The following is an 8,531-nucleotide window of genomic DNA, read 5'->3' as shown; positions in this document are numbered from 1 at the left end:
TCTGAAGGAAATGAGACCACTATCTCTTAGAAAGCTACACCCCATGTTCATTTCATTTTTCTCAATAACCAAGACATGGAAACAACCTAAATGTTCAGCGGTGAATGAACTGGTAAAGAAAATGTTGAATTGAATATAAATTGAATATATAAATATATTCCATATGGTCTTACTTATATGTGGAATCTTTAAAAATAAATTCATAGATAACAGAACAGATGCGGTTACTAGGAACATGGGGTGGGGAGTGGGAAAAATGTGGGAAGGTAATGAAAAGGTACAAAATTCCAGTTATGAGATAAATAAATTCTGCAGATGTAATGTATAACATAGTGAATAAAGTTAACAGTATTGTATCATGTATTTGAAAGTTGCTAAAAGAGTAAATCTTAAAAGTTCCCATTAAGAAAGAAAAGAAAGAAGGAAAGAAAGAAAGAGAAAAAGAAAGGAAAGAAAGGGAAGGGAAAGGAAAAGAAGGGAAAGGAAAGGAAAGGGAAGGGAAGGGAGGGAAAGGAAAGGAAAGAAAAGGAAAGGAAAGGAACATCAAATGGTGAATTTTCTTGTAGGGTATCTTTGAGGGAGGACTGTACTCTGTACCATCTTATTCATGACTATTCTAGCATTTGTAACAATGCTTTAGCAAAATATTTGAGTTACTACCTCTTAAGAAACTTCCCCATAGCAGTGCTTCTGGCCAATTTCTAGTAAAAATGGCATTCTTGCTTGTCAGAAAACTCTTCTTGTGTGTGTGCCTACATTGAGGCTGGAGATGGGAAGGTGGATATTGGCTAATTTGATTATCTTCCTGTTGATCAGCTTTGGCAAAGCATACTTTAATAATAAGAAATGCAAACTTTTATGTTAACTTGCATATGACTTCCTATTATCCATATATTTATATGCAGGAATCTCAGAAGCCTGGGGTAAGAATGTGTGCTTTCCTGTGCACCCCCAAGTGACAGACATTCCTTAAATGTCTGTGGACCCTGTCCCTTCCTCCTCTGTCTCCTACTCTTAATCCAACCCATGTCCTACTTGCTAGATTTACTGACCCATCTGCCAAAACAGGACACTAATATAACAATGCTCCGTGCAATTGAATGTGGACACAAATCATTGTAAAATGCAGATTTGGATACAGCAGGTCTTTTGTGGGACCTGAGATTCTGCCTTTCTAACAGCTCCCATATGATACTTCTTGCTCATGGTCTGTAGATCATACTTTGAGCAGCAAAGCTCTACAGAAAGAGTCTGCAGTCTTTCTGTAAAGGGTCAGATCGTAAAATTTAAGGCTTTATGGGCCAAAAGGTCTCCTTCCAATTACTCAGTTCTGCTACTTCAGCATGAAAGTATATGGACAACATGTAAATGAATGGGTGTGCCTTGGTTCCAATAAAACTTATGTACCATGAAATGTGAATTTCATAGAATTTTCACGTTAGGAAATTTTATTCTTTTGATTTTTTCCTCTACCTTTTAAAAGTGTAAAAACCATTCTTATTCCAGAGCTGCACAAAAACTGGTGGTGGGCTGGTACTCCAGTTTGTGAACCTCCAGTCTAAAGCACAAATCTTGAAGGCACAGACTCTAGCGTGGGTTCTTGCTCAACCTTTTCCTAACTCTTGTTTTTCCCTGACCTCTTTTCTAACTCTTGTCAGCCCCCTGCCCTCTAAGCCACTCCCCCCAAAGCCCCTGCAAAACAGACAGAATACAATAAAAAAAACGGTAATAGTAAGTCCTTCCCTATCAATAATTAGACGTAATTGACAAAACATAATGGAGAAAACGCAAGGGAACTGCGGTTTCTGGCTCCGCCACTGGCTTAGGGGGCTCACTCATAGCCACCATGAGCTAGGACTTTGTGCAAAATGCAGCGAATCCCTGTATGGCCTCAAATACATACGGATGGATGATGGCCCCGACTGTGTGCCCTGCTATGACAACACCTTTGCCACCGCCTGTGCTGAGTGCCAGCCGCATGTGGGGCACGACTCAAGGGAGATGTTCTACCAAGACCACCACATCCAGGTGGGCTGCTGCGGTGCCAGAGCTTCTCTTGCCAGTACAGTGAGCTGCTGTGCATTGACTGCTGCAGCAGTGCCTTGTCCTGGGAATTCACCTGCAGGATACGCGGTCATGCCTGGGTCCCAGAAGCTGGAATGCAGAAGAGGTCAGACAGGGCCCGAGCACTGCTTTTGGTGCAGTGGTTTGTGAACAGCTGCTGGGCTCCTGTTCCTCTGTGCCCCACAAGCTCATTACTGCGTGCCCTGCCAGGAGAACAAGCTTTCTCCTTGCCGTACCCTCCGCAGCCAGTCATTGACATAGGGTGCGTAATATACCGTGATCGGCCCTGGCATCAAGAATGCCTGGTCTGCACAGGGAGCCAAATGTGCATGGCAGAGCAGCAGTTTGCTTCCAGGGATGATGATCCCTACTGAGTGGCCGGTTTTGGAGAAGTGTTTGCACCCAAGTGCAGCAGCTGCAAGTGTAGCATCATAGGACTGGGTGGAGGCAAGTACGTGCCCTTCTAAGACCACCACTGGCACCACAGCTCCATCTCCTGTGCCCTCTGTGCCACCTCCCTGGTGGACCAAGGATTTGTGGGGGGGGGGCTGGAGACCAAGTGCTGTGCCAGGGGTGCGGCTCATGAGGCCTTGAACCAGGACTCCTGGGTCCATAGCCTCTTAAACCAGGGCTCTAGGACTAAGGCTCCTTTTCCAAACCACCTTTGGGACCCAGTTGGGGTCCTTCTGGGCTCCAGGATTCAGCCTCCATGCTCTAACATACCCAGACCGGTACTTGTTTACCCAGGACCCCCAAACCTGGGATCTTATGGAGCTTCCATGATTCAAATCCCCACTGCAAGCCTAGACTCCAGAATTTAGCCATCTTCCCTATAGTCTGGGTTCCTAGACCAAAACTTCTTCCCAAATCAGGGCTCTAGACTCAACCTTCCAAACCTGGAATCTGGGACCCAGGCCCTCTTCAATCTGGACATCTTTCCAGAGACTTTAGTTCTCCCATGGGTGCCTGAGAAGTCCTCAAAAGTGGAGCATATTCAGGCTTGACCCTCCTTACCCCATGCCACCCAACCTCAAGGCTAGGGCTCTCTGGGCAGCAAATCAGGAGTTCACTGTTTAAGGAGGTTCTATAATATTGCCCAGTCATGTCTGTTGAATGTTTTCTGATTTCATTTCAGCTCCATTCTGCCCACAGATGGGCAGAGGGATGGGACTGGTTCACCTGCCTTCCAGATTTTGCAATAAAGCAGTGTGAGGAAAAAACAAAAATAATGAAAACGAAGAATTTACCCTTCCCCCAAACTGAATAGGAGGTGATAGTTCCAAATTTATTTTGTAAGTCCTGCATCTCTGATACCAAAGCCAAACAAAGAAAACTATAAGAAATGAAAATGATAGGCTAATATCATTGATGAATATAGATGCAAAAATCCTCACCAAAATACAAGTAAACTGAATTCAATAGTACATTAAGAATATCATACAATATGATAAGTGGGATTTATTTCTGGGATGCAAGGATGGTTCAACATATGTAAATCAATAAATGTGATAGACCACATTAATAGAATGAAGAATAAAAATTACAAGATCATCTCACTAGATGCAGAAAAAGCATTTAAAATACTCACACACTCATTCAGACAAAAACTCTCAACAAACTAGGTATAAAAGGAATGTAACTCAACATAATAAAGACCACATTTGATAAGCCCACAGCTAACATCATACTCAATAGTAAAAAATTGAAAATTTTTCTCTAAGATCAGGAATAAGAAGAGGATGTCAATTCTCACCACGTTCATTCAAGATAAGTAGTGGAAGTCCTATGAAAGAAAAAGTCCCAGGTGAGAAAAAAAAATGCATTCAAATCAGAAAGGCAGAAATAAGACTTATCTTTTTGCAGGTGACATGACTTATATGAAAACTCCATACATAAAAAATTATTAGAACAAATAAATGGATTCAGCAAAATTATACAATACAAAGTCAACATGCAAAAAACAGTTGCATTTCTATACATTAACAACAAACCATCTGACAGGGAAATTAAGAAACAATCTCATTTACGTAGCATCAAATAATAAAATACTGTAGAATAAACTTAACAAAGGAAGTAATGAAGTTCACTGAGAATTATAAACATTTCCAAAATAAAGAAAGCATATTAAAGAAGCAATATATATATATATATATACACACACACATATATATATATATATATATACATAAAGATATTTTGTGTTGATGAAATGGAAGACTTGATATTGTTAAAATGTCCATACTACCCAAAACAATTTATAGATTCAATACTATCTTTTTAAAAACCCAATGACATTGTTGACAGTAATGGAAAAGACAATTCTAAAATTCACAAAGACCCAGAATAGGCACAGAGATCATGAGAAAGAAGAACAAAGCTGGAGGCATCACACTTCCTGATTTCAAATATATTGCAAAGCTGTTTTAAACACAACAGTACAATACATGAATAAAGACGGACATATGGATTGATTGAACAGAATAGGGAGCCTAGGAATAAACCCACTGATCTTTTAACAAAGGTGGCAGGAAGACACAATGGGAAAAGGAAAAGTATAGTTTCTTCAACAAATGGTGCTGGGAAAACTGGGTATTCACATGCAAAAAAAAAAAAAAAAAAGAATCAGATCCCTACCTTATACCATGCTCAAAAACCAACTCAAAATTAAAGACTTAAACACAGACCTGAACTATAAAACTCCTAGAAGTAAATGTAGAGGAAAAGCTTTTTGACGTTGGTCTTGGCAGTGATGTTTTGAATATAACAATAAGAACACACAGACAATAAAAGTAAAAGTACTCAAGTGAGACTACATCAAATCATAAACCCTCTGCACGAATATGGAAACAATCAAAAAAATGAAAAGAAAATGTACAGACAGAATGGAAGAAAACTTGCAAACTGTCTATCAGGTAAGGAGTTGATTTCCTAAGTATGTAAGAAATTCATCCAAGTTGATAGCAAAAAACCCCCCAAATAACCCAATTGAAAAATGGGCAAATGACTTGAAAAGACATTTTTCCAAAGATATATAAATGACCAACAGGTATGCGAAAAGATGCTTGACATTATTATCTGGAAAATGCAAATCAAGACTATAATGAAATATCACCTCACACCTGTTAGGATGGCTATTACACATTTTAAAAAGATACTGGGTGAGGATGTGAAGAAATTGGAACCCTTGTGTACTTTTAGGAATGTAAAGTGGTTCAGCAGCTATGGAAAACAGTAGGGAGTTTCCTCAAAAACTCAAAGTAGAACTACCATATGGTCCAGCTATCCCACTTCTAGGTACATATCAAAAGGAATTGAAATCAGGATCTCGAAGAGATATCTGCACCCTCATGTTCACTATAGCATTATTCATAATAGCCAAGATACAGAAAAAAAAACCAAGTGTCCATTGGTAGATGAATGAGTAAAGAATATATGGTATATGCATAGAATTGAATATTACTCAGCTTTACAAAGGAAGAAACTCCCAGCATTTGTGACAACATGGATGAACCTGGAGGACATTATGCTAAGTGAAATAAGTCATTCACAGAAGGACCAATACCGCATGATTTCACTTATATGAGGTATCTTAAATAGTAAAACTCTTAGAAGCAGAGAATACAATAGTGGTTGCCAGAAGCTGAAGCATGACCTGTAGGGAAAATAGTGAGTTGTTCATTTGTTCATTGGGTATAAAAATTTGGTTTGAGAGATGAATGAGTTCTGGAAATCTGCTGTATAATAGTTAACATTATGGTACTGTGTACTTCAGAATTTAAATGGTAAATCTCCTGATAATTGTTCTTACCACAAAAAAAAAAAATCAAGGGTGGTAGAGGAAGCTATTAATGTGTCGAGAAAGAGTGTAAATGGGAGATCTCTGTATCTTCCTTTCAATTTTGCTATGAACCTAAAACTGTTCTAAAAAAAAAATCTTAAAAAAAAAAAAACAAAGCAAAGGGACACAAGGAAACTCTGGAAGTGTTGGATATGTCTATTCCTAGATTGTAGTGATGGCATCATGGCTGCTTGTATATTTCCAAATGCATCAAACTGTACATATTGAATATATGCAGATATCATATATCTGTTGTATATCTGTTTTACCTCAATACATTTTAAAAAATTTCAATTAGAAAAATAATATGTTGCCAATCAAGTTATGGAAAATAGTTGTACTAAAAATCAAAGAAATGTATATTAAAATATTTATGTTTCAAATTAGGAAATATATTTTTAGAATTAAATTCCAAGTGTTTATAGTTGAGACAGTATTATCACACACAGTTGATGGAAACATAAATTGGAACTTTAGTTCTAGAAAATTTTGACAGCGTACATAGAAATACTTTCAAATTTTCTAATCTTTGATTCACCAATCTCATTTCTCAGAATAAACATTAAGAAATAGTGATATGGCAAAAATGATTGTATATGGTATGCTCAATTTAAATATTCAACAAATGTTAGTTATTAAATGAATTATGGTATATACAAGGAATAAAATATTATACTGCATTAGAAAAGGTATTATGTTAGCTATTTCATTCTGTTCCTTTTTATTAGTATTATTTTCACTCAGTACTGTGTTTACAAGATCCCCCTGTGTGACCATGTGAATGTTAAATCTGTTCCATCTTATTGTTGCACAATCTCCACAAGGGTGCATTTTTCATATTTATATTTATTCTCCCAATGATGGATGCCAGATAATCTCTACCTACCTGCTAAATTGAATAGTCCTGCAATGACATTCCTTTTATAAATTCCCCTTTAATGAATTTTATAAGACTTTCTTTAAGATATAAAGAGCTAGGAATTGAATGGCTGATGTGATAAGGTATGCATATACTTAATCTGGCTAAATACTGTCAGGTTGTGATCTTACTGTTTCTACTGTGAAAGGTCCCTATACCCATACTTCCTTTTCACTTTCTGCATTATTCAGAGTACTTATTTTTGCAAGGCTGAGACTTAAAATGTTATTTCATTGTTCTTTTGTATTTCAATGATTAGTAATGAGTTTGAACATTTTTTTTCTGTGTTGTCAACCTTTGGGTTTCATCTTTTAAATTGCATCTTCTTATCTTTTTTGCATCTGTTCTTTTGGAGTGATTCTGTGATTTTTGTTTGGTTATGTATTTATTTATTTTAAAAATTTTAAACATTTATTTTTGAGAGACAGGGACAGAGTGTGAGCAGGGGAGGGGGGAGAGAGGCAGACACAGAATCCAAAGCAGGTTCCAGGCTCTGAGCTGTCTGTACAGAGCCCAACACGGGGCTCAAACCCACAAACCATGAGATCATGAGCTGAAGTCAGATGCTTAACTGACTGAGCCACCCAGGTGCCCCTGATTTTGTTGATTTAGATAAGTTTGCAGGATATTTTAGATACTAATTACTTGAAGTTTAGAATTTAAAAATATCTTCCTCCATTTATTCTTTTTGTAATTAATTTTTTCATCATATCTTTTATCTTACAGAATTCCTTATTTTGATGTAATGAAGCGGTCACTTTCTTTATAGTTTGTTTTTGAACTTCTATTTAAAAAATTCTTTCCAATACCTAAATCTACATTTTATACTATTTTGTTATATCTTTCAAATTGTAGATTATTAATTTGTATGGATTTCATCTTTTTATGTGATGTTAGGTAGAGATCTAGTTTTACTCTTCTCCATACAACAAGCCAGTCTTTTAACACCATCTTCGTTCGGTAGGCAGCCTTCCTAATGACCTCCAATGACCTTGCTTCTTGGTGCTCATCTGTTTGAGTAATCTCTTTCAATTAAGAGTGAGTTGTACTGAGTGACTTGCTTCCAATCAACAGATTATGGCCAGTGATGGGATGTCCCTTCCAAGGTTAGGTTACAAAAGACTGTGACTTCTTTTTTGCCCTCTCCTCTGTTCTCTCACTCTGGGACAACAAGGTACCATGTTGTGAGCTGCCCTATGGAGAGGGCTACGTGACAAAGGACTGACATCTCTAGCCAACAGCAAGTAGGACTTGAGCATTGTCAACAGCCACAAGAATGAGCTTGAAGTGGATCTGAAGCCTGCCCATGACCAAATGAATGAGCATGGGAGCAGATTGATCCCCAGTGGAGTCTTAAGAGGACTGTAGCCCTGGCCAGAACCTTATATGTAGCTTTATGAGAGACCTTGACTGAAAGGATGCAGCTAAATTGGATTCCTGACACTTAGAAACTGTGAGACAATGAATGTTTGTTACTTAAAGCCACCGATATTAGAACAATTTATTATCAACAATAGATTTTAATATGCCATTGACTTAATCTAATCTGTCCCTAATTGAATGATAGTCAAATTTATTATTGATTGGTTAATTCCACTCCTTTTTTATTACTATAACTTTGCCATATGCCCATATGTGATAGAGTAGGTTCCTCTCTTTTATCTTCTTTTTCTTTGAATAATTAAGAAATATTTTAAATTGAATAAAAAT

The 8,531-nt window shown here is 37.4% G+C and overlaps 1 pseudogene; it reads left to right on the top strand.

Moving 5' to 3' along the window:
• Positions 1-436: 436 nt before the first annotated feature.
• LOC106972211 (four and a half LIM domains protein 3-like) lies at positions 437-2,650 on the top strand (annotated as a pseudogene).
• Positions 2,651-8,531: the final 5,881 nt, after the last annotated feature.

This window comes from Acinonyx jubatus, chromosome C2, assembly GCF_027475565.1.
Source record: "Acinonyx jubatus isolate Ajub_Pintada_27869175 chromosome C2, VMU_Ajub_asm_v1.0, whole genome shotgun sequence".
Lineage (NCBI taxonomy): Eukaryota > Metazoa > Chordata > Mammalia > Carnivora > Felidae > Acinonyx > Acinonyx jubatus.
Note: the sequence above shows the minus strand (reverse complement) of the source record. Positions and strands in the feature narration are given on the sequence as shown.